Raw genomic sequence first — 26588 nt, forward strand, 5'->3', positions numbered from 1 at the left:
GCATATAATGTTTTAGAGGGCCAGCTCACCAGCAGGCCCTCACCTACAATCTTTTAGAGGGTCAGCTCACCTGCATGCCCTCGCATATAATGTTTTAGAGGGTAAGCTCACCAGCAGGCCCTCACCTGCAATCTTTTAGATGGCCAGCTCACCTGCAGGCCCTCCCATATAATGTATTACAGGGTCAGCTCATCAGCAGGCCCTCATCTACAATCTTTTAGAGGGTCAGCTCACCAGCAGGCCCTCGAATATAATGTTTTAGAGGACCAGCTCAGCAGCAGCCCCTCACCTACAATCTTTTAGATGGCCAGCTCTCCTGCAGTCCCTCGCATATAATGTTTTAGAGGGTCAGCTCTCAAGCATGCCCTCACCTACAATCTTTTAGAGGGCCAGCTCTCCTGCAGGCCCTCTCATATAATTTTTTAGAGGGTCAGCTCACTAGCAGGCCCTCTCCTACAATCTTTTAGATGGCCAGCTTACCTGCAGGCCCTCGCATATAATGTTTTACAGGGTCAGCTCACCAGCAGGCCCTCATATACAATGTTTTAGAGGGTCAGCTCACCAGCAGGCCCTCGAATATAATGTTTTAGAGGGTCAGCTCACAGGCAGCCTCTCACCTGCAATATTTTAGATGGCCAGCTCTCGTGCAGTCCCTTGCATATAATGTTTTAGAGGGTCAGCTCACAAACATGCCCTCACCTACAATCTTTTAGAGGGCCAGCTCTCCTGCAGGCCCTCGCATATAATGTTCAGATAATCAGCTCATCAGTAGGCCCTCACCAACATTCTTTTAGAGGGCCAGCATACCTGCAGGCCCTCAGCCATAATGTTTTTGAGGGCCAGCTTACCAGCAGGCCTTCTACCATTATGTTTTACAGGTTCATCTCACCAGCAGGTGTCACCACTGGCGCATTTTGGGTTGACGAACGCACCAGTGGTATTTCAGCGATTCGTCAATGACATTTTCCATCACTTGGTGGGGAGGTTCGTGCTAGTTAACTTAGATGACATTTTAATTTGCTCTCCTGATCTGAAGACCCATCAGGATCATGTGAGACAGGTTTTGACGATCCTTCGGGAGAATAAATTATATGCCAAATTAGAAATATGTTTTTTCTGTGCAGGAGCTTCCGTTTTGGGGATATCTGCTTTCCGACTGGTTTTCGTATGGACCCCGAAAAGGTCCGGGCAGTTCTGGAATGGGACCGACCAGAGAATCAGAAAGCTTTGATGCGGTTTTTGGGGTTTACTAATTATTATAGAAAATGTATTCTGAACTATTCCACCATTGTTAAACCTCTGACTGATATGACAAAGAAGGGCGCCGACGTCTCTGTTTGGTCGGAGGAGGCATTGCAGGCCATTTCGACTATTAAGGATTGTTTTGCATCTGCTCCCATTCTGGTGCAGCCCGATGTGTCTCAGCCATTCGTGGTGGAGGTGGATGCATCAGAAGTGGGGGTGGGAGTGGTGCTGTCACAGGGTTCTTCTCCTGGCAAGTGGGTCCCGTGTGCATTTATTTCCAAGAAGCTCTCGTTCGCCCAGAGGAACTATGATGTGGGAGATAGAGAGTTACTGGCTATAAAGTTGGCCTTTGAGGAATGGCGTCACTGGTTGGAGGGGCCTTCTCACCCCGTTACTGTTTATACGGATCATAAGAATTTGGCTTACCTGCAATCTGCCAAGCGTCTGAACCCTAGGCAGGCCAGGTGGTCACTGTTTTTTACCAGGTTCAATTTTGTTGTTACTTTTCGTCCGGGGGTTAAAAACATCAAGGCAGATGCGTTGTCTCACAGTTTTCCTGGGGGAGGTGATTCAGAGGATCCTGCTCCGATTTTGGCTGATGGGGTTGTGGTTTCCGCCCTGTATCCCGAATTGGAGATGGAGTTGTTGGGAGCCCAGGAGGGGGCTCCTGGTTCTTGTCCCCCAGGTAGGTTGTTTGTTCCCGAAGAACTGCGATACAAGGTTTTCAAGGAACATCACGATACTGTCCTTGCCGGACAGCCTGGTGGTAAGTCCACCTGTGACCTTGTGTCCAGGAGGTTCTGGTGGCCCGGGTTATGTAGTAGCATTGAGGATTACGTAGCAGCTTGTGAAACCTGTGCACGATCTAAGGTTGCTCATACTCGACCGGCTGGTTCACTGCATCCTTTATCTATTCCGTCTTGTCCTTGGACGCACTTGTCCATGGACTTTATTACGGATCTACCGAGTTCCTGCGGAAAAAAAGTGATTTTGGTGGTAGTTGACCGTTTTAGCAAGATGGCTCATTTTATATTGTTAACTAGTCTGCCTAATGCCAAGATACTTGCACAAATGTTTGTTGATAATATTGTGAAATTGCATGGTATTCCTTAGGATATGGTTTCTGATAGGGTTACGCAGTTTGTCTCTAGGTTCTGGAGGACGTTCTGCTCTCGGCTTGGCATTCAACTTTCGCTCTCTTCAGCTTCCCATCCGCAGTCGAATGGACTGACGGAGCGCACTAATCAGAACCTGGAGACCTACTTGAGGTGCTTTGTGGCAGGGAATCAGGAGAATTGGTCTTCATTCTTGCCGCTAGTGGAGTTTGCTTTGAATAACCGTAGGCAGGAGTCCACGGGTAAGTCGCCATTTTTTGGTGCATATGGTTTTCACCCCCAGTTTGGTACCTTTTCTGGGACTAGTTCCTCTGGGATGCCAGAGGAGGAAAGATTTTCCTCTACCTTGTCTTCTATCTGGCGGAGGATACAAGTGAATTTGGAGACGATGGGTGAGAGGTATAAGCAAATTGCTGAAAGGAGACAGGTGACTGGTCCGGACCTGTGTGTGGGTGATTTGGTGTGGTTGTCCACTAAAAATATTAAATTGAGAGTGCCATCTTGGAAACTGGGTCCAAGATTTATCGGCTCGTACAAAATATCTGCGCTGATCAATCCAGTAGCGTTTCGGCTGGATCTTCCGCAGACTTGGAGGATCCATGATGTATTCCATAAATATTTATTGAAAAAATATGTGAGACCGGTGGAACTATCGCCATTGCCCCCTCCTCCTGTTCTGGTCTATGGAAATTTAGAGTTCGAGATCTCCAGGATTCTTGACTCTAGAGTTCTTCGGGGTTCCCTTCAGTACCTGGTACACTGGAGGGGATACGGCCCTGAGGAGAGGATGTGGCTTCCAGCTGACTGGTTAGGGCTTTTCACAGAGCCCACCCGGATAAGGTTAGTTTGGGGTGCCCGGAGGTCACCCGTAGAAGGGGGTGGGGGGTACTGTCATGCCCTGTTCGGACGGTCTGCTGAGGTCTGACAGATTGGTAGAACGTGTCTAATCATTTGTTTTGTTTAGGAATCGTGCTGGATCCGCCTTCCTTCAGGTGCTCTGGGTGGGGTCATTGGCTTAAATTGCTTTCACTCCCAGAGGGACGTGCAGGTTATAGAATTCAGTCTGGCCTTGGATTCAAGAAAGGAAGGATTTTCTGTTCCAGCTCAGATAAGTTTGGTTTCTGTTTTTGTCTAGGCTGTTTATGTGTCTTCTGCCCCTTCTCCCCTTTCACCATCTCAGGGATTCTAGGGTATTTGCAGTCCAGGAACAAGGACACATTATTCCTATTTTTAAGGTCTGAATGTGGGCTTAGCAGTGTAGGGAGAGAAGTCAGGGATTTGCTAGGAGGTGAGGTTTCCCCAGCATTTCGCCTAGATACTTGTTTATTTGTTTGTCTGTGTATCTGAGATCCAGTCCGCCGTGACAGCAGGCACTCACCTACAATCTTTTAGAGGGTCATCTCACCAACAGGCCCTTGCATGTAATGTTTTTGAGGTTCAGCTCACCAGCAGGCCCTCAACCATAATGTTTTGAGGGTCAGTTTACCAGCAGGCCATCTACCATTATGTTTTACAGGGTCATCTCACCAGCACACAGTCACCTACAATTTGTAAGAGGGTCATCTCACCAGCAGGCCCTCACCTACAATCTTTTTTTTAGAGGGTCAGCTCACCTGCAGGCCCTTGCATGTAATGTTTTAGAGGGTCAGCTCACCAGCAGGCCCTCATCTGAAATCTTTTAGAGGGTCAGCTCAACTGCAGACCCTTGCGTATAATGTTTTAGAGGGTCAGCTCACCAGCTACAATCTTTAGAGGGTCAGCTCACCTTCGGGCACTTGCATATAATGTTTTTGAGGGTCAGCTCACCAACAGGCCCTCAACCATTTTGGTTTACAGAGTCGGCTCAAAAGCAGGCCCTCATCTGCAATATTTTAGAGGGTCAGCTCACCTGCAGGCCCTTGCATATAATCTTTTAGAGGGTCAGCTCACCAGCTACAATCTTTTAGAGGGTCAGCTCACCTGCAGGCCCTCAACCATAATGTTTTTGAGGGTCAGCTTACGAGCAGGCCCTCAAACCAATATGTTTTACAGGGTCAGCTCACCAGCAGGCCCTCATCTGCAATCTTTTAGAGGGTCAGCTCACAAGCAGGCCCTCTCATATAATGTTTTTGAGTGTCAGCTCACCAGCAGGCCCTTAACCATAATGTTTTATAGAGTCAGCTCACCAGCAGGCCCTCGCATATAATGATTTAGAGAGTCAGCTCACCAGCAGGCCCTCACGTACAATATTTTAGAGGGTCAGATCACCTGCAGGACCTTACATATAATGTTTTAGAGGGTCAGCTCACCAGCTACAATCTTTTAAAGGGTCAGCTCACTTGCAGGCCCTCCCATATAATGTTGTTGAGGGTCAGCTCACCAGTAGGCACTCAACCATTATGTTTTAAAGGGTCAGCTCACAGCAGGCCTTCACCTACAATCTTTTTGAGGGTCAGCTCAACAGCAGACCCTCACATTTAAAGTTTTTGAGGGTCAGCTCACCAGCAGGCCCTAAACCATAATGTTTTACAGTGTCAGCTCACCAGTAAGCCCTCACCTACAATCTTTTAGAAGGTCAGCTCACCTGCAGGCCCTCACATATAATGTTTTAGAGGGTCAGCTCACCAGAAGGCATTCAACTACATTCTTTTAGAGGGTCAGCTCACCTGCAGGCCCTAGCATATAATTTTTTTAGAGGGTCAGCTCACCTGAAGGCCCTCGCATATAATTTTTGGGAGCTCACCAGCAGGCCATTACCTACAATCTATTAGAGGGCCAGCTCACCTGCAGGCCTTTGCATATAATATTTTACAGGGTTAGCTCACCAGCAGGCCCTAAACCATAATGTTTTGTAGGGTCAGCTCACCAGCAGGCACTCATCTACAATCATTTAGAGGGTCAGCTCACCTGCAGGCCCTCGCATGTAGTGTTTTAGAGGGTCTGCACACCTGCAGGCCCTCGCATATAATGTTTTTGAGGGTCAGCTCACCAGCAGGCTCTCAACCATTATGTTTTACAGGGTCAGCTCACCAGCAGGCCCTCATATGCAATCTTTTAGAGGGTCAGCTCACCTGCAGGCCCTCACATATAATGTTTTAGAGGGTCAGCTCACCAGCTACAAACCTGCAGGCCCTCATATATAATGTTTTTGAGGGTCAGCTCACCAGCAGGCCCTCAACCATTATGTTTTAAAGGGTCAGCTCACCTACAATCTTTTAGAGGGTCAGCTCACCAGCAGGGCATCGCATATAAAGTTTTTGAGGATCAGCTAACCTGCATGCCCTAAACCATAATGTTTTTCAGGGTCAGCTCACCAGCAGGCCTTCACCTACAATATTTTATAGGGTAAGCTAACCTTCAAGTAGGGATAAGCGAACCCGAACTGTATAGTTCGGGTTCGTACCGAATTTTGGAATGTCCGTGACACGGACCCGAACCCGGACATTTTCGTAAAAGTCCGGGTTCGGGTTCGGTGTTCATCGCTTTCTTGGCGCTTTTTGAAAGGCTGCAAAGCAGCCAATCAACAAGCGTCATACTACTTGCCCCAAGTGGCCGTCACAGCCATGCCTACTATTGTCATAGCTGTGATTGGCCAGTGCAGCATGTGACCCAGCCTCTATTTAAGCTGGAGTCACGTAGCGCCGCACGTCACTCTGCTCTGATCAGTATAGGGAGAGGTTGCAGCTGCGACGTTAGGGCGAGATTAGGCAGTGATTAACTCCTCCAAAAGACTTCATTCAGAGATCGATCTGCAGCTGTGGATGATTGAACTGCTGCTATTGAATTGCTCACTGTTTTTAGGCTGCCCAGAGCGTTTTTCAGTCACTTTTCCTGGGGTGATCGGCGGCCATTTTGTGTATTGTGGTGTGCCAGCACAAGCTGCCACCAAGTGCATTTAACCCTCAATAGTGTGGTTGTTTTTTGGCTATATCCTACATCAGGGTGAAGCTGTCACACCAAGTACATTTAACCATCAATAGTCTGGTTATTTTTTGGCCATATACTACATCAGGGGCAAGCTGTCACCAAGTGTATTTAACCCTCAATAGTGTGGTTGTTTTTTGGCTATATCCTACATCGGTCAAGCTGTCACACCAAGTGCATTTAACCATCAATAGTGTGGTTATTTTTTGGCCATATACTACATCAGGGGCAAGCTGTCACCAAGTGCATTTAACCCTCAATAGTGTGGTTGTTTTTTGGCTATATCCTACATCAGGGTCAAGCTGTCAAACCAAGTGCATTTAACCATCAATAGTGTGGTAATTTTTTGGCCATACACTACATCAGGGGCAAGCTGTCAAACCAAGTGCATTTAACCATCAATAGTGTGGTTATTTTTTGGCCATATCCCAGTCTAATTCTGACTGTAAACGTATACCTGTCACCCAGCGCCTAAATAATAGGCCTCAAATTTATATTCATCCAAATCTGTCATTATTGCTGTAGCTGGTCAAGTTATTTAGTGTCCGTCAAAGCACAGTTTTTGTTCTGGGTTAAAATACAATTCCCAATTTTGCAATTTCCTAATTTAGTGGTTTCTGCTGTATCAGACCTACATTAAATCTATCCCTAAAAAGGTATATAAGATTCAAGGTGCACATAGGGTCATTCTCAATAACTTCACACATGCTACTGTGCATATCCCAGTCTAATTCTGTCTGTAAACGTATACCTGTCACTCAGCGCCTAAATAATAGGCCTCAAATTTATAGTCAGCTAAATCTGTCGTTACTGGTGTGCCTGTATTAGTGTAATACGGTACCTAAATAGATAGCCAGATAGTGTTAGGTGTCTTTAAAAAAAGGCCTGAATTTGAATTCAATACATTGGGCCAAGTAATATTTTTGTTGTTGTGGTGAACGATGAGGAAAACATCTAGTAAAGGACGGACGCGGACATGGTCGTGGTGGTGTTAGTAGACCCTCTGGTGCTGGGAGAGGACGTGGCCGTTCTGCCACAGCCACACGTCCTAGTGCACCAACTACCTCAGGTCCCAGTAGCCGCCATAATTTACAGCGATATTTGGTGGGGCTCAATGCCGTTCTAAGGATGGTAAGGCCTGAGCAGGTACAGGCATTAGTCAATTAGGTGGCCGACAGTGGATCCAGCACGTTCACATTATCTCCCACCCAGTCTTCTGCAGAAAGCGCACAGATGGCGCCTGAAAACCAAGCCCATCAGTTTGTCACATCACCCCCATGCATACCAGGGAAACTGTCTGAGCCTTAAGTTATGCAGCAGTCTCTTATGCTGTTTGAAGACTCCGCTGGCAGGATTTCCCAAGGGCATCCACCTAGCCCTTCCCCAGCGGTCAAAGACATAGAATGCACTGACGCACAACCACTTATGTTTCCTGATGATGAGGACATGGGAATACCACCTCAGCATGTCTCTGATGATGACGAAACACAGGTGCCAACTGCTGCGTCTTTCTGCAGTGTGCAGACTGAACAGGAGGTCAGGGATCAAGACTGGGTGGAAGACGATGCAGGGGACGATGAGGTCCTAGACCCCACATGGAATGAAGGTCATGCCACTGACTTTCACAGTTCGGAGGAAGAGGCAGTGGTGAGACCGAGCCAACAGCGTAGCAAAAGAGGGAGCAGTGGGCAAAAGTAGAACACCTGCCGCAAAGAGACTCCGCCTGCTACTGACCGCCGCCATCTGGGACCGAGCACCCCAAAGGCAGCTTCAAGGAGTTCCCTGGCATGGTACTTCTTCAAACAATGTGCTGACGACAAGACCCGAGTGGTTTGCACGCTGTGCCATCAGAGCCTGAAGCGAGGCATTAACGTTCTGAACCTTAGCACAACCTGCATGACCAGGCACCTGCATGCAAAGCATGAAATGCAGTGGAGTAAACACCTTAAAAACAAGGAAGTCACTCAGGCTCCCCCTGCTACCTCTTCTGCTGCTACCGCCTCGGCCTCTTCTGCTGCTGCCGCCTCGGCCTCTTCCTCCGCCTGTGGAGGAACGTTGGCACCTGCCGCCCAGCAAACAGGGGATGTACCACCAACACCACCACCACCTCCGTCACCAAGCATCTCAACCATGTCACACGCCAGCGTTCAGCTCTCCATCTCACAAACATTTGAGAGAAAGCGTAAATTCCCACCTAGCCACCCTCGATCCCTGGCCCTGAATGCCAGCATTTCTAAACTACTGGCCTATGAAATGCTGTAATTTAGGCTGGTGGACACAGACAGCTTCAAACAGCTCATGTCGCTTGCTGTCCCACAGTATGTTGTTCCCAGCCGCCACTACTTCTCCAAGAGAGCCGTGCCTTCCCTGCACAACCAAGTATCCGATAAAATCAAGTGTGCACTGCGCAACGCCATCTGTGGAAGGTCCACCTAACCACAGATACGTGGACCAGTATGCACGGCCAGGGATGCCATATCTCACTAACTGCACACTGAGTAAATGTAGTGGCGGCTGGGCCCCAGGCGGAGAGCTGTTTGGCACACGTCCTTCCGCCGCCAAGGATCGCAGAGCAACATTCTTTGCCTCCTATTGCCACCTCCTCCTACTCAGCTTCCTCCTCCTCTTCTTCCACCTGCTCATCCAGTCAGCCACACACCTTCACCACCAACTTCAGCACAGCCCGGGGTAAACGTCAGCAGGCCATTCTGAAACTCATATGTTTGGGGGACAGGCCCCACACCGCACAGGAGTTGTGGCGGGGTATAGAACAACAGACCGCCGAGTGGTTGCTGCCGGTGAGCCTCAAGCCCGGCCTGGTGGTGTGCGATAATGGGCGAAATCTCGTTGCAGCTCTGGGACTAGCCGGTTTGACGCACATCCCTTGCTTGGCGCATGTGCTGAATTTGGTGGTGCAGAAGTTCATTCACAACTACCCCGACATGTCAGAGCTGCTGCATGAAGTGCGGGCCGTCTGTTCGCGCTTCCGACGTTCACATCCTGCCGCTGCTCGCCTGTCTGCGCTACAGCATAACTTCGGCCTTCCCGCTCACCGCCTCATATGCAACGTGCCCACCAGGTGGAACTCCACCTAGCACATGCTGGACAGACTGTGCGAGCAGCAGCAGGCCATAGTGGAGTTTCAGCTGCAGCACGCACGGGTCAGTCGCACTTCGGAACAGCACCACTTCACCACCAATGACTGGGCCTCCATGCGAGACCTGTTTGCCCTGTTGCGCTATTTTGAGTACTCCACCAACAAGGCCAGTGGCGATGATGCCGTTATCAGCGTTACAATACCACTTCTATGTCTCCTTGAGAAAACACTTAGGGCGATGATGGAAGAGGAGGTGGCCCAGGAGGAGGAGGAGGAGGAGGAAGAGGGATCATTTTTAGCACTTTCAGGCCAGTCTCTTCGAAGTGACTCAGAGGGAGGTTTTTTGCAACAGCAGAGGCCAGGTACAAATGTGGCCAGCTAGGACCCACTAATGGAGGACGAGGAGGATGAGGAGGAGGTGGAGGAGGATGAGGATGAAGCATGGTCACAGCGTGGTGGCACCCAACGCAGCTCGGGACCATCACTGGTGCGTGGCTGGGGGGAAACGCAGAACGATGACGATGCGCCTCCCACAGAGGACAGCTTGTCCTTACCCCTGGGCAGCTTGGCACACATGAGCGACTACATGCTGCAGTGCTTGCGCAACGACAGCAGAGTTGCCCACATTTTAACGTGTGCGGACTACTGGGTTGCCACCCTGCTGGATCCACAGTACAAAGACAATGTGCCCACCTTACTTCCTGCACTGGAGCGTGATAGGAAGATGCGCGAGTACAAGCGCACGTTGGTAGACGCGCTACTGAGAGCATTCCCAAATGTCACAGGGGAACAAGTGGAAGCCCAAGGCCAAGGCAGAGGAGGAGCAAGAGGTCGCCAAGGCAGCTGTGTCACGGCCAGCTCCTCTGAGGGCAGGGTTAGCATGGCAGAGATGTGGAAAAGTTTTGTCAACACGCCACAGCTAACTGCACCACCACCTGATATGCAACGTGTTAGCAGGAGGACACATTTCACTAACATGGTGGAACAGTACGTGTGCACACCCCTCGACTGATGGTTCGGCCCCATTCTACTTCTGGGTCTCTAAATTGTCCACGTGGCCAGAGCTAGCCTTTTATGCCTTGGAGGTGCTGGCCTGCCCGGCGGCCAGCGTTTTGTCTGAACGTGTATTCAGCACGGCAGGGGGCGTCATTACAGACAAACGCAGCCGCCTGTCTACAGCCAATGTGGACAAGCTGACGTTCATAAAAATGAACCAGGCTTGGATCCCACAGGACCTGTCCATCCCTTGTGCAGATTAGACATGAACATAGTAACATAGTAACATAGTGCATAAGGCCGAAAAAAGACATTTGTCCATCCAGTTCGGCCTGTTATCCCGCAAGTTGATCCAGAGGAAGACCCCTCTCTAGTAGCTATAGCCTGTAATATTATTAAGCTCCAGAAATACGTCCAGGCCCCTCTTGAATTCCTTTATTGTACTCACCATCACCACCTCCTCAGGCAGAGAGTTCCATATTCTCACTGCTCTTACTGTAAAGAATCCTTTTCTATGTTTGTGTACAAACCTTCTTTCCTCCAGGCGCAGAGGATGTCCCCTCGTCACAGTCACAGTCCTGGGGATAAATAGCTGATGGGATAGATCTCTGTACTGACCCTTGATATATTTATACATATTAATTAGATCTCCCCTCAGTCGTCTTTTTTCTAAAGTGAATAACTCTAATTTTGATAATCTTTCAGGGTACTGTAGTTGCCCCATTCCAGTTATTACTTTAGTTGCCCTCCTCTGGACCTTCTCCAGCTCTGCTATGTCTGCCTTGTTTACAGGAGCCCAGAACTGTACACAGTACTCCATGTGTGGTCTGACTAGCGATTTGTAAAGTGGCAGGACTATGTTCTTATCACGGGAATCTATGCCCCTTCTGATGCAACCCATTATCTTGTTGGCCTTGGCAGCAGCTGCCTGACACTGGTTTTTACAGCTTAGTTTGCTGTTTATTAAAATTCCTAGATCCTTTTCCATGTCAGTGTTACCGAGTGTTTTACCATTTAGTATGTACGGTTGACTTGCATTTTTCCTTCCCATGTGCATAACTTTACATTTATCAGTGTTAAACCCCATCTGCCACTTATCTGCCCAAGCCTCCAGTCTATCCAGATCCCTCTGTAGTAGTATACTGTCCTCATCAGTGTAAATTACTTTACACAGTTTAGTGTCATCTGCGAAAATTGATACTTTACTATGCAAGCCTTCTACAAGATCATTAATAAATATATTGAAGAGAATAGGGCCCAATACTGACCCCTGAGGTACCCCACTAGTGACAGTGACCCAATATGAGTGTGTACCGTTAATAACCACCCTCTGTTTTCTATCACTGAGCCAGTTACTTACCCACATACAGATGTTTTCTCCCAGTCCGAGCATTCTCATTTTATATACTAACCTTTTATGTGGTACAGTGTCTACCTCCCCTTAACCATATATTATTGTACTCCAGGGCACTTCCTCATTCAATCCTCTTTTTATTTTCATTTTACCATTATATTGCGAGGAAACCCAAAGTTGAATGAACCTCTCCTCTGTCTGGGTGCCGGGGCCTAAATATATGACAATGGACTGTTCCAATGTTGGTTGACGTGAAGCATGATTCTCTGCTATGACATGCAGACTGATTCTCTGCTGACATGAAGCCAGATTCTCTGTTACAGGACCTCTCTCCTCTGCCTGGGTGTCAGGGCCTAAATATATGACAATGGACTGTTACAGTGGTGGGTGACGTGAAGCATGATTCTCTGCTATGATATGAAGACTGATTCTCTGCTGACATGAAGCCAGATTCTGTGTTATGGGACCTCTCTCCTCTGCCTGGGTGCCAGGGCCTAAATTTATGACAATGGACTGTTACAGCGGTGGGTTACGTGAAGCCTGATTCTCTGCTATGATATGAAGACTGATTCTCTGCTGACATGAAGCCAGATTCTGTCTTATGGGACCTCTCTCCTCTGCCTGGGTGCCAGGGCCTAAATTTATGACAATGGACTGTTACAGTGGTGGGTGACGTAAAGCCTGATTCTCTGCTATGATATGAAGACTGATTCTCTGCTGACATGAAGCCAGATTCTGTGTTATGGGACCTCTCTCCTCTGCCTGGGTGCCAGGGCCAAAATTTATGACAATGGACTGTTACAGTGGTGGGTGACGTGAAGCATGATTCTCTGCTATGATATGAAGACTGATTCTCTGCTGACATGAAGCCAGATTCTGCGGTATGGGACCTCTCTCCTCTGCCTGGGTGCCGGGGCCTAAATTTATGACAATAGACTGTTACAGTGATGCGTGACGTGAAGCATGATTCTCTGCTATGATATGAAGACTGATTCTCTGCTGACATGAAGCCAGATTCTGTGTTATGGGTCCTCTCTCCTCCGCCTGGGTGCCGGGGCCTAAATATCTGAGAATGGACTGTTCCAGTGGTGGGTGACGTGAAGCCAGATTCTCTGCTATGGTACCTCTCTCCAATTGATATTGGTTAATTTTTATTTATTTTATTTTTATTTTTATTCATTTCCCTATCCACATTTGTTTGCAGGGGATTTATCTACATGTTGCTGCTTTTGCAGCCCTCTAGCCCTTTCCTGGGCTGTTTTACAGCCTTTTTAGTGCCGAAAAGTTCGGGTCCCCGTTGACTTCAATGGGTTTCGGGTTCGGGACGAAGTTCGGATCGTGTTCGGAACATTTCTGGGAAGTTCGGCCGAACTTCTCGAACCCGAACATCCAGGTGTTCGCTCAACTCTACTGCTCATATCCATGGGTTATGACCACCCTGCAATCCAACAGCGGTGGTCGTGTTTGCACACTACAGGAAAAGGTGCCGGCCTTTCAGGTGGTTAGGATCGGTTCTTTTTCCTATAGTGCAGTGGTTCTCAACCTAGGGGTCGCGACCCATTTGGTGGTCGATCAGCCCTTTCCAGGGGGTCGCCTGAGGCTTCCTATTGTGGGTCGCCCGCACAACGGCAGCGGCCCCTTATCCTCGCGCACAGGAAGTGATGTCCTATCACAGCCTGTGCTTGAAGGAGCCTGATATCTGCTGTCTGCTGAGGTCCGAGTTTTTTCGTTAATGACACCGCCGCTGAGCACCACTGCCACCAATGATTTAATTGAGTCTGGCTGAGCCTGGCTAATTTTATTTTTATTATTTGGCTGAGCAAGGATTAATTTATTTGGGGGGACATGAAGCACCGCTGATTTATTTATTTGGGGGACCCTGAGCACTTCTGATTTTTTTTTTTAAGGCTTAAATAAATAAATCAGAAGTGCTCAGGGTCCCCCAAATAAATAAATCAGAAGTGCTCAGGGTCCCCCAAATAAATAAATCAGTGGTGCTTCAGGTGTGATTTATTTATTTGGGGGACCCTGAGCACCATTGATTTATTTATTTGGGGGTGGGACATGAAGCACCGCTGATTTATTTATTTGGGGGACCCTGAGCACTTCTGATTTATTTATTTGGGGGACCGTGAGCACCATTGATTTCTTTATTTGGGGGAAACCTGATGCACCACTGATTTATTTATTTGGGGGTACCCTGAGCACCGCTGATTTACTTATTTGGGGGAGACCTGAAGCCCCGCTGATTTATTTATTTGGGGGACCCTGAGCACTTTTGATTTATTTGGGGGACCCTGAGCACCATTGATTTATTTATTTGGGGGAAACCTGATGCACCACTGATTTATTTATTTGGGGGTACCCTGAACACCATTGATTTATTTATTTGGGGGAAACCTGATGCACCACTAATTTATTTATTTGGGGGTACCCTGAGCACCGCTGATTTATTTAATTGGGGGAGACCTGAAGCCCCGCTGATTTATTTATTTTGGGGGACCATGAGCACTTCTGATTTATTTATTTGGGGGGGACTTGAAGTACCACTGATTTATTTATTGGGGGGGGGGGCCTAAAGCACCGCTGATCTATTTATTTGAGGGACCCTGAGCACCATTGATTTATTTATTTGGGGGAAACCTGATGCACCACTGATTTATTTATTTGGGGGGAGACCTGAAGCCCCGCTAATTTATTTATTTGGGGGACCATGAGCACTTCTGATTTATTTATTTGGGGGGGACTTGAAGCACCACTGATTTATTTATTTGGGGGGGGGGGGCTGAAGCACCGCTGATTTATTTATTTGGGGGACCCTGAGCACCATTGATTTATTTATTTGGGGGAAACCTGATGCACCACGGATTTATTTATTTGGGGGGAGATCTGAAGCCCCGCTGATTTATTTATTTGGGGGACCCTGAGCACTTCTGATTTATTTATTTGGGGGGGATTTGAAGCACCACTCATTTATTTATTTGAGGGGTACCCCAAATTTTGTCTTTGTGATTAATTACTTTGCTTTAATTATGTTCAATTTGTAGCAATAAAAATACATCCTGCATATCAGATATTTACATTACAATTCATAACAGTAGCAACATTTGTTATGACGTAGCAAGGAAAAAAATGTAATGGTTGGGGGTCACTACAACATGAGGAACTGTATTAAGGGGTCACGGCTTTAGAAAGGTTGAGAACCACTGCTATAGTGATGGTTTGCAGGCTGGTTGTAACCATGGAAATGAGCAGTGTATAACCAATGAGAAAATGAATCCAGCCAGCAAAGGAAAATATACGGACAATCACAATACATTAGTAAGCACCTTGTATTAACTTTCTCTACATGATAAATGTCATTTGCTGAAGTATTGTCAATTTATGTAAGGGCTCATGCACACATCCGCTATGATGGCATATGTGTTCATTATGAAAACATAGCTTGCCTCTCTCTGTATATACTTAGACATATATGGCGATATTTCATGAAACACATGAACAATTGAACATTGATTCTCTCGAATTGTACTGCATGTTATTGGCAATATACGAGAAGTGGGCTCCACCTGGTGGCCAGATCTGTAATGCATGTCACTCTTAATAAACCTGGTAGCTCATTTGTAATAAGTAACAGTTATATGAATAAGGTTTTGCACAGAACATTTTTAATATAAGAGAAAACTATATATCTAAAATGTACACATCATGACAAAAAATATACCATCAGTTCCTCGTTCTACACAGTAATAGTCCCCACCACACTGATCATACCTCTCTTTGCATCCCACGTAATTGGGGCCCTTTGTTCTTCCGCACTATTAATGTGTTCTTCATTGCCCCTGCCTGCACTAAGCTGCCAACAGCATAGTGAATGATGGAGCAGGGAGCTGATGGGTCAGTTCTTCACTATAGTATTCAAGGCACAGGAAGTAGATACGTACACTTGACAGTGGCATTTGCCCTAGTATTGGGCATCTGAGCGGAAAAAACCTGTGTGATGCACCAAACTGCTCTCCTGCACCAAAATTGATGAAGCCATTCAGTTGGTATGGCATCCACAGGCCTTCTGAAGACTCAGAGGCCCGTCATAGGGAATGTCATAGTGATTCTTCCATAGGCTGCAGCAGGATCATTGCTAGGGTCTCAAAAGATCCAGGGACCAAGCCCCAATGCATATGGCCCAATTCTCTAAGTCGACCCTCCCCCCGCACACTGTATTGCACTGTATTTGCTATACAGCAGCACATACTTTCTCGTCCAGGGCCTCCCATGTGAAACCTCCTCTGATGTAGATCTTCTCTGTCATCATCTTCTCCATTTGGTCTGGACAACTTCTTTCAGCTGTGTCTCATCTCTGCAGAGTGTGACACACGGACATCCTAGCTTCCTCACATTTCTATCATCATCATCCCCCAGTGTTATCCTGCTGCTCGCTGTGCCCCTCCAATAAAACAAATACTATCCTGAAGAAAAATTAGTACCATAAATATACTCTCTGTATGATAATAGTGCTCCTCAAAGTCCCACCAATAGTAATTCCCTTCTACAGTGCCCTCATTAGTAATAGTGCTCCCAAAGAGTGTTTTCATTAATAGAAGAGCCCTCCGGTATTCATAATGCCCTCACAGAGCCCCCAGTACAAATAAGCCCCCAGTAGTAATAAGAATGCCTAATGTCCCCTGGATTTAAAATGCCCCTACAGTCCTTAGGTGCCCCCAGTATTTAGAATGCCCCCTGTAATTATATTCCTCCCTCCACCATACAGTCCCATGTAAATAACATCACCCATGTAAATAACATCACCCCCCTCCCTTCAGCCCCTCCAATATACAGTCCCATTTAAATAACATCAATCCCTCCTCAGCTGCCTCTAACATGCAATCCAATGTAAATAATATCCCCCTCCCCCGCCGCCTCCAACATGCAATCCCATGTAAATAACATCACCCCCTCAACATTCAGCCCCATGTAAATAACTTCCCCCACCTCCCACGGCCCCCTACAAAATACAGACCCATGTTAATAACATTATTTCTCCTACCTTCAGCCCCTTCAATATACAGTCCCATGTAAATAACATCAGCCCCTCCTCAGCCACCTCCAACACGCAATCCCATGTAAATAATATCCCCTCCCCAGCCTCCAACATGCAATCCCATGGAAATAATATCATCCCCTCAACATTCAGTTCCATGTAAATAACATCACCCCTCCCACAGCCCCCTCCAAAATACAGTCCCATGTAAATAACATCAATTCCCTCCCTTCAGCCCCTCCAATATACAGTCCCATGAAATTAACATCACTCCCTCCCACAGCTGCCATCAACATACAGTCCCATGTAAATAACATCACTTCCTCCCACATCCACCTTCATCATACAATTCCATGTAAATAACATCACTCCCGCCCACATCCGCCATCAACATATATATATATATATATTGCCAACAAGCTTAGATTGGACCCATAAAATCAGATGTAAGGTACCAGCCAGCCCTGTATCATTTTGCTTGGATGCCATGTTGTCCCACTAACACTTACTTCATCAGACTTTACTTATTATTATAAGTGACGGTACTGTTGAATTGGTGCCAGTAGCATCTTTCATAATCTACATGTACTGTAAGTTGCGATTGTCTTGTATTTCAATGTGGCTAGAGAGGCGAGTAACCACTTTTCAATTGAGCAAAAAAAAAAGGTTATCTTAGTAGGAATATTTTCCATAGTGATACTGACACTTCAGATTTAATTTTCATAGAGATTCCCCAATGTTAGGCCCCGTTCATAGGTCAGGAACCACCATTATGGTTTTTCGATTTGAATGCTACCAACCTGCTGAAGGGAGCTAAACCATGAACAGGTGAATACCAAACCAAGTTTACCAAAAGAAAAAAAATGAAAACACCATATACAATACTAAAGAAACATGTAAAACCAATACTAAGCATCTGAAACAACTACACATAAATAAGTAATCACACTAGTAGAAATAATATATGTGGACATTTTAATTTTATTAATGTCAATTACAATCATAAGACAAAACACAGTTAAATAATTAAAATACCATTAAAACAACTCCAATAATGCTGGTGGCCAGGGGGGAAGGAAATATTAAGCAAAATCACATATAACATGACTCATGAATAAATGATTAGTAATAAAGTGTAGCTTTACAATCACAATATACAGGCCTAATTAATAACTAAATAAATATTGAGCAAGATTACATAGAAACATAGAATGTGTCGGCAGATAAGAACCATTTGGCCCATCTAGTCTGCCCAATATACTGAATACTATGAATAGCCCTTCGCCCTATCTTATATGACGGGTGGCTCTATGCCTATCCTATGCATGCTTAAACTCCTTTATTGTATTTGCAGCTACCACTTCTGCAGGAAGGCTATCCCATGCATTATTGTTATTATTATTTTTTTTATTATTATTATTATTATTTAATAAAGCGCCATTCATTCCATAGTGCTGTACATATGATAAGGGGTGCACATACATAATACAGACAATTGCACTAATCATAAACAAAATGAGTTACAAACTGGTACAGAAGGAGAGAGGGCCCTGCCCGTGAGGGCTTACAATCTACATGGCATGGGAGAAGGACACAGTAGGTGCGGGTTAAGTTGGTCATGGGAGTATAGAGGCAGCAGGGTCACTGGTTGTAGGCTTGTCTTAAGAGGTGGGTTTTCAGGTATCTTTTGAAGGATTCCACTGTAGGTGAGAGTCTGATATGTTGGGGTAGCGAGTTACAGAGTATGGGGGATGCACGGGAGAAATCCTGGAGTCGATTGTGGGAAGAGGCAATAAGAGGAGAGGAGAGAAGGAGGTCTTGTGAGGATCGGAGAGACTGCGTGTGGGGGTGTATCAGGAAAGTAGCTCAGATATGTAGGGAGGGGACAGGTTATGGACGGCCTTGTATGTATTAGTAAGTACTTTGAAGTGAATTCGTTGGGCAATGGGGAGCCAGTGAAGGGATTGGCAAAGGGGAGAGGCAGAGGAATAATAGGGTGAGAGGTGGATTAGTCGGGCATCAGAGTTGAGGATAGATTGGAGGGGTGTGAGAGTGCTGGATGGAAGGCCACAGAGGAGAATGTTGCAGTAGCCTAGGCGGGAGATAATGAGGGCATGTACAAGTATTTTCGCAGATTCAAAGTTAAGGAAAGCGCAGATGCGGGAGATGTTTTTTGAGTTGGAGGCGGCAGGCGGTGGAAAGGGCTTGGATGTGCGGTCGCAAGGAAAGGGCAGAATCCAAGGTCACTCCAAGGCAGCGGGCATTGTTGACTGGGGAGAGTGTGCAGCCATTGATCATGATAGACAGGTCTGTTGGGGGGTTGAACAAGATGGGGGAAATATTATGAATTCTGTCTTATCCATGTTACGTTTAAGAAAGCGAGAGATGAAGAAGGATGATTTAGAAGATAGACATTGTGGGATTCTTGATAGTAAGGTGGTGATGTCTGGACCAGAGAGGTAGATTTGTGTGTCGTCAGCGTAGGAGTGATACTGAAAGCCATGGGACTCTATGAGCTGTCCCAGGCCAAAAGATGTAGATAGAAAAGAGCAAGGGTCCTAGGACAGAGCCTTGCGGGACACCAACAGAGAGGGAATGAGACGAGGAGGTGGTGCGGGAGTGGGAGACGCTAAACGTCCGGTCTGTGAGGTATGATGTGATCCAGGAGAGGGCCAGGTCAGTGATGCCAAGAGATGAGAGAGTTTGCAACAGAAGGGAGTCGTCAACAGTGTCGAAGGCAGAGGACAGGTCAAGGAGAAGGAGGACAGAGTATTGTTTCTTGGTTTTGGCTGTTAGTAGGTCATTGGTGACTTTGGTAAGGGCAGTCTCGGTCGAGTGGTGGGGTCGGAAGCCAGATTGTAGGCGGTCAAAGAGGGAGCAGGAGGAGAGGTGGGAGGACAGTTCTGAATGGACATGTTCAAGTAGCTTTGAGGCATATGGAAGAAGTGATATGGGGAGATAACTGGACAAGGAAGATGGGTCAAGTGAAGGCTTTTTGAGGATGGGTGTAATTGTAGCATGTTTAAAAGCAGAGGGGAAGACACCAGAGTTTAGTGATAGGTTGAAGAGATGAGTTAGGGCTGGGATAAACACTGCAGTGAGGTTAGGGATGAGGTGGGATGGGATTGGGTCAAGTGCACAGGTGGTCAGATGAGATTTGGAGAGTAGAGTGGAGAGTTTTTCTTCTGCAATGGTAGAGAAGCGGGTTTTGGGAGAAGAGGACCGAGCAGTTGTGTAGAGGGTCTGTGGGGACTGTGTAGTAAAGCTTTTTCTGATGTGGACTATCTTTTGTTTTAAATATTTGGCAAAGTCCTCAGCTGAGAAGAGAGGAGAGGGTGGGGGCGCAGGGGGATGGAGAAGGGAGTTAAAAGTGCTAAAAAGTTGTTTAGGGCTGTGTGACAGGGAAGATATGAGACATGAGAAGTATGCCTGTTTTGCATCGGCGAGTGAGGATTTGAATATGAGGAGGGATTGCTTGTATGCGGTGAAATGATCTTTAGAATGGGATTTCTTCCATCGCCGCTCAGCAGCCCTGGAAGCTTGTCTGAGTTTTTTGGTCAGGTTGGTGTGCCAGGGTTGTCTGTTGATTTTCCGGAATTTGTTGTGTGTGAGGGGGGCAACAGTGTCCGGAGCTGTACTTAATGTGGTGTTATATAGGGTGGTAGCAGCTTCTGGGTCTTGGAGGCAACAGATGGTAGAGAGTGGGAGAAGACAGAAAGCAAGCAAAAGTTGAGATGTTTGAGGTTCCTGCGGGGGTGTGCTAGTGTGTGGACTGGGTGAGCTGCAGAAGAGACCAATGAAGAGAAGGTGAGTAGGTTGTGGTCGGATAGGGGGAGAGGCGAATTAGAAAGGTTAGATTGGGAGCAGAGGCGGGAAAAGATCAGATCCAGAGTGTGACCATCTCTGTGGGTGGGAGCTGAAGACCACTGTGATAGGCCGAAGGAGGAAGAGAGTGACAGGAGTTTAGAGGCGGCCGAGTGGCATGTGTCAATAGGGATGTTGAAGTCACCCATGATGATAGTGGGGATTTCGGCAGAAGGAAAGTGTAGTAGTCAGGTGTTAAAGTGGTCAAGAAAGATGGTGGCTGGGCCTGGAGGGCGGTAAATGACTGCTACTTGAAGGTTGGAGGGAGATGCGAACAGAGTGTACTTCAAATGAGGTGAGTGTAATGGAGGGTGGCAGTGGAGTTGGGCTGTAGGAGCAGGTGTCTGATAGGAGAAGACCAACTCCTCCACCATGTTTGCAGCCGGGGCGGGGGGTGTGAGTAAATTGAAATCTACTATAAGAGAGTGTAGCAGGGGAGGTGGTGTCTGAGGGTGTCAGACATGTTTCTGTGAGACCCAGAAAGGAAAGGTTTTGAGAGATGAACAGTTCATGAATGTACGACAGTTTGTTACAGATGGAGCGCGCGTTCCATAATGCTCCGGCAAAAAGAGCCAAAGGAGCAGGGGTCAGAGGAATGGTAATTAGGTTTAAGGGGTTGCAGAAATTTGTAGAAGGAGATTTGTAGTGGGACATGGAGTGGGGATTTGCTGAGGGGTCCTGGATTTGGATAGATATCACCAGCAGTAAGGAGAAGTAGAGAAAGTGTCCGTGTGTGTTTGGGAAGGAAGTGTTTTATGTTAGCAAACAGGTTTGTGCAAGTGATCAGATGAGAAGGTAAGATGTAGGAAGAGATGAATAGTTCCTTGCTGGGTGAATGGATGTGGGGGTATTTCAGGAGGTTGTGGAAAAGTAGGAGGAGTAAGATTAAAAATTTAAACATTGTTAGCATTGACTATGTCTGTAATTACCTGTGGTCCCCTTCTGGTCCAAATCTGGCATAATTCAGTCTGTACACTTAAGAGTTGCACTTGAGAGATGTTGCATGTGAAAAGACCAAGGCCTGAAAAGACCTAGGATCTTAGATTTATACCACTCAGTGATTAGAGTTGAGGCCGAGGAGAGAGGTCCCGTAACAGAGAATCTGGCTTCATGTCAGCAGAGAATCAGTCTTCATATCATAGCAGAGAATCATGCTTCACGTCACCCACCACTGTAACAGTCCATTGTCATAAATTTAGGCCCCGGCACCCAGGCAGAGGAGAGAGGTCCCGTAACAGAGAATCTGGCTTCATGTCAGCAGAGAATCAGCCTTTATATCATAGCAGAGAATCATGCTTCACGTCACCCAACACTGGAACAGTCCATTGTCAGATATTTAGGCCCAGGCAGAGGAGAGAGGTCCCGTAACAGAGAATCTGGCTTCATGTCAGCAGAGAATCAGTCTTCATATCATAGCAGAGAATCATGCTTCACGTCACCCACCACTGTAACAGTCCATTGTCATAAATTTAGGCCACGGCACCCAGGCAGAGGAGAGAGGTCCCGTAACAGAGAATCTGGCTTCATGTCAGCGGAGAATCAGTCTGCATGTCATAGCAGAGAATCACGCTTCACGTCACCCACCACTGTAACAGTCCATTGTCATATATTTAGGCCCAGGCACCCAGGCAAAGGAGAGAGGTCCTGTAACAGAGAATCTGGCTTCATGTCAGCAGAGAATCAGTCTTCATGTCATAGCAGAGAATCAGGCTTCACGTCACCCAACACTCTAACAGTCCATTGTCAGATATTTAGGCCCAGGAACCCAGGCAGAGGAGAGAGGTCCCGTAACAGAGAATCTGGCTTCATGTCAGCAGAGAATCAGTCTGCATTTCATAGCAGAGAATCATGCTTTACGTCACCCAACACTGGAACAGTCCATTGTCAGATATTTAGGCCCCGGCACCCAGGCAGAGGAGAGAGGTCCCATAACAGAGAATCTGGCTTCATGTCAGCAAAGAATCAGTCTTCATGTCATAGCAGAGAATCAGGCTTCACATCACCCAACACTGGAACAGTCCATTGTCAGATATTTAGGCCCCGGCACCCAGACAGAGGAGAGGTTCATTCAACTTTAGGTTGCCCCGCAATATAATGGTAAAATGAAAATAAAAATAGGATTGAATAAAGAAGTGCCCTGGAGTACAATAATATATGGTTAAGGGGAGGTAGTTAATGTCTAATCTGCACAAGGGATGGACAGGTCCTGTGGGATCCATGCCTGGTTCATTTTTATGAACGTCAGCTTGTCCACATTGGCTGTAGACAGGCGGCTGCGTTTGTCTGTAATGACGCCCCCTGCCGTGCTGAATACATGTTCAGACAAAACGCTGGCCGCCGGGCAGGCCAGCACCTCCAAGGCATAAAAGGCTAGCTCTGGCCACGTGGACAATTTAGAGACCCAGAAGTTGAATGGGGCCGAACCATCAGTCAGTACGTGGAGGGGTGTGCACACGTACTGTTCCACCATGTTAGTGAAATGTGTCCTCCTGCTAACACGTTGCGTATCAGGTGGTGGTGCAGTTAGCTGTGGCGTGTTGACAAAACTTTTCCACATCTCTGCCATGCTAACCCTGCCCTCAGAGGAGCTGGCCGTGACACAGCTGCCTTGGTGACCTCTTGCTCCTCCTCTGCCTTGGCCTTGGGCTTCCACTTGTTCCCCTGTGACATTTGGGAATGCTCTCAGTAGCGCGTCTACCAACGTGCGCTTGTACTCGCGCATCTTCCTATCACGCTCCAGTGCAGAAAGTAAGGTGGGCACATTGTCTTTGTAGCGTGGATCCAGCAGGGTGGCAACCCAGTAGTCCGCACACGTTAAAATGTGGGCAACTCTGCTGTCGTTGCGCAGGCACTGCAGCATGTAGTCGCTCATGTGTGCCAGGCTGCCCAGAGGTAAGGACAATCTGTCCACTGTGGTAGGCGTATCGTCATCGTCCTGCCTTTCCCCCCAGCCACGCACCAGTGATGGGCCCGAGCTGCGTTGGGTGCCACCCCGCTGTGACCATGCTTAATCCTCATCCTCCTCTGCCTCGTCCTCCTCGTCCTCCAGTAGTGGGCCCTGGCTGGCCACATTTGTACCTGGCCTCTGCTGTTGCAAAAAACCTCCCTCTGAGTCACTTCGAAGAGACTGGCCTGAAAGTGATAAGAATTACCCCTCTTCCTCCTCCTCCTCCTGGGCCACCTCCTCTTCCATCATCGCCCTAAGTGTTTTCTCAAGGAGACATAGAAGTGGTATTGTAATGCTGATAACGGCATCATTGCCACTGGCCATGTTGGTGGAGTACTCGAAACAGCGCACAGGGCACACAGGTCTCGCATGGAGGCCCAGTCATTGGTGGTGAAGTGGTGCTGTTCCGCAGTGCGACTGACCCGTACATGCTGCAGCTGAAACTCCACTATGGCCTGCTTCTGCTCGCACAGTCTGTCCAGCATGTGCTAGGTGGAGTTCGACCTGGCGGGCACGTCGCATATGAGGCGGTGAGCGGGAAGGCCAAAGTTACTCTGTAGCGCAGACAGGCGAGCATCGGCAGGATGTGAACGCCGGAAGCGCGAACAGACGGCCCACACTTTATGCAGCAGCTCTGACATATCGGGGTAGTTGTGAATGAACTTCTGCACCACCAAATTCAGCACATGCACCAGGCAAGGGATGTGCGTCAAACCGGCTAGTCCCAGAGCTGCAACGAGATTTCGCCCATTATCGCATACCACCAGGCCGGGCTTGAGGCTCACCGGCAGCAACCACTCGTCGGTCTGTTGTTCTATACCCCGCCACAACTCCTGTGCGGTGTGGGGCCTGTCCCCCAAACATATGAGTTTCAGAATGGCCTGCTGACGTTTACCCCGGGCTGTGCTGAAGTTGGTGGTGAAGGTGTGTGGCTGACTGGATGAGCAGGTGGAAGAAGAGGAGGAGGAAGCCGAGTAGGAGGAGGAGGCAACAGGAGGCAAAGAATGTTGCCCTGCGATCCTTGGCGGCAGAAGGACGTGCGCTAAACAGCTCTCCGCCTGGAGCCCAGCCGCCACTACATTTACCCAGTGTGCAATTAGGGAGATATAGCGTCTCTGGCCATGCTTACTGGTCTACGTATCTGTGGTTAGGTGGACCTTGCCACAGATAGCGTTGCGCAGTGCACACTTGATTTTATCGGATACTTGGTTGTGCAGGGAAGGCACGGCTCTCTTGGAGAAGTAGTGCCGGCTGGGAACAACATACTGTGGGACAGCAAGCGACATGAGCTGTTTGAAGCTGTCTGTGTCCACCAGCCTAAATGACAGCATTTCATAGGCCAGTAGTTTAGAAATGCTGGCATTCAGGGCCAGGGATCGAGGGTGGCTAGGTGGGAATTTACGCTTTCTCTCAAATGTTTGTGAGATGGAGAGCTGAACGCTGCCGTGTGACATGGTTGAGATGCTTGGTGACGGAGGTGGTGGTGTTGGTGGTACATCCTCTGTTTGCTGGGCGGCAGATGCCAACGTTCCTCCAGAGGCGGAGGAAGAGGCCGAGGCGGCAGCAGCAGAAGAGGCCGAGGTGGCAGCAGCAGAAGAGGTAGCAGGGGAAGTCTGAGTGAGTTCCTTGTTTTTAAGGTGTTTACTCCACTGCAGTTCATGCTTTGCATGCAGGTGCCTGGTCATGCAGGTTGTGCTAAGGTTCAGAACGTTAATGCCTCGCTTCAGGCTCTGATGGCACAGCGTGCAAACCACTCGGGTCTTGTCGTCAGCACATTGTTTGAAGAAGTGCCATGCCAGGGAAGTCCTTGAAGCTGCCTTTGGGGTGCTCTGTCCCAGATGGCGGCGGTCAGTAGCAGGTGGAGTCTCTTGGCGGTGGGTGTTCTGCTTTTGCCCACTGCTCCCTCTTTTGCTACGCTGTTGGCTCGGTCTCACCACCGCCTCTTCCTCCGAACTGTGAAAGTCAGTGGCACAACCTTCATTCCATGTGGGGTCTAGGACCTCATCGTCCGCTGCATCATCTTCCACCCAGTCTTGATCCCTGACCTCCTGTTCAGTCTGTAAAATTTGAGGCCTAGTATTTAGGCGCTGGGTGAAAGGTATACGTTTACAGACAGAATTGGACTTGGAAATGCACAGTAGCATGTGTGTGAAGTTATTGAGAATAACCCTATCTGCACCTTGAATCTTATATACCCTTTTAGGGATAGATTTAAGGTAGGCCTGATACAGCAGAAACCACTAAATTAGGAAATTGCTAAATTGGGAATTGTATTTCAACCCAGAACAAAAACTGTGCTTTGCAAACACAAAATAACTTGACGGGTTAAATGCACTTGGTGACAGGCTCAGCTTGCCCCTGATGTAGTATATGGCCAAAAAATAACCACACTATTGATGGTTAAATGCACTTGGTGTGACAGCTTCACCGATGTAGGATATAGCCAAAAAACAACCACACTTGTCAGAAACCACCCTGATATAGTTTACTTTGCCCTGAAGTTTGCCCTCAGTCAAGATGGTGGATTATGTGTTTACTGGTTGCCATCTCACTTCCTGTTCCTGTTCCTTTTTAAACGGGTCAGACCTTCCTGTCTTTGCTGGAGTATTGTGTTTGGCTTTTTGTCCGCAATCCTCTTGCTGGAACTCACTCCTCCGTTTGTTCTGTGCCCTAGCGGTTCTCCCTGCTACCTCCTGTTGCTGACCTGGACTGTTCTTGGACCTTCGTACCTGCTTGCTGCCTGCCCTGACCTTCTGCTCATCTACCTTCCTGCCAGCTTGCCGCCTGCCCTGACTTCTGCTATCCTGACCTCGGTTCTCGTCTACAGACTCTGCCTCACCTGTGCGGAGCACAACAACGTGGGTTCTGCTACATCCGTATTATATATACTCTGCTTCCAAGTCCTGGCCATCGGAATCCAGTTCTGTTGCACCAGTATCGTGACAGAATACTCCAGCCACCATGGATTCCGCCGGGACTGCATCTGTAGAGAGCCGTATTAAGCTGTTGCAGACTGCGGTATCTGGTAT

Source organism: Bufo gargarizans, chromosome 2 (genome assembly GCF_014858855.1).
Source record: "Bufo gargarizans isolate SCDJY-AF-19 chromosome 2, ASM1485885v1, whole genome shotgun sequence".
NCBI classification, from domain to species: domain Eukaryota; kingdom Metazoa; phylum Chordata; class Amphibia; order Anura; family Bufonidae; genus Bufo; species Bufo gargarizans.